Raw genomic sequence first — 1077 nt, 5'->3', positions numbered from 1 at the left:
AGCGGAGAGGGAAAAAAAACTTCACTAAAGGCGGAAGTGAAGAAAAAAACCTTGAGAGAAACCAGGCTCAGTTGGGCACGACCATTTTAATTTCTCCGCTGGCCAAACGTCTTGTGCAGAGCTGCAGTCTCAGTGGCGGAGGCTGGAAGCTGGCCTCAGCGAAGACTCGTCTGTCTCTGGAGTGTCACAGGAATCAGTCTCATGTTCTCCACTCTTCCATGACCACCACAGTAGCTGCTCAGGATACGGCCTGGTCCAGGATATGGAAACCTTGGGATCATCTCGTCGTTGGTCTTGGATCGAATCAGTGACTCTGCATAGTCTGAGGGCCTCGGGAAGAGTATCCCCAGGTGGAAATGGAGAATAAAGAAGATAATTAGCGTAGCTGATGTTCACAGTGTATATCAACAAGATGCATAACCTGTGTGGAAGCCCCCTAAGTGGTGCACTAAGTGTATGCTTTACTGAACAGATAGGTCTTCAATCTAGTTTTGAATTGGGAGGGTGTGTCTGAGCCTCGGACGTTATCAGGAAGGCTATTCCAAAGTTTAGGAGCTATAAATGAGAAGGCTCGACCTCCTTTACTCCACTTTGCTATTCTAGGTACTACCAGAAGTCCTGAGTTTTGAGACCTTAAAGAGCGAGTTGGATTGTAGCGAGACAGAAGATTGGTTAGATAAGCAGGAGCTAGATTATTTAAAGCTTTATATGTAAGAAGCAATATTTTAAATTCAATACGAAACTTAACAGGCAGCCAGTGTAAGGAGGATAAAATTGGGGTGATGTGATCAAATTTTCTAGACCTGGTAAGAACTCTGGCAGCTGCATTTTGTACTAATTGAAGTTTGTTAATAGAGGATGCTGGGCAGCCAGCAAACAGAGCATTACAGTAGTCCAGCCTAGAAGTCATAAAAGCATGGACTAGCTTTTCTGCATCTGAGATGGATAGCATACTTCGTAACTTAGCGATATTTCTCAGATGAAAGAAAGCAGTTTTTGTGACATGGGATATATGATTTTTAAAAGTTAAATTGCTGTCTAATATGACACCCAGATCTTTTATAGTAGAGCTAACGC

Source organism: Danio aesculapii, chromosome 4, assembly GCF_903798145.1.
Source record: "Danio aesculapii chromosome 4, fDanAes4.1, whole genome shotgun sequence".
NCBI lineage: Eukaryota > Metazoa > Chordata > Actinopteri > Cypriniformes > Danionidae > Danio > Danio aesculapii.
The sequence above is the reverse complement of the archived record's forward strand: the minus strand, read 5'-3'. Positions refer to the sequence as shown.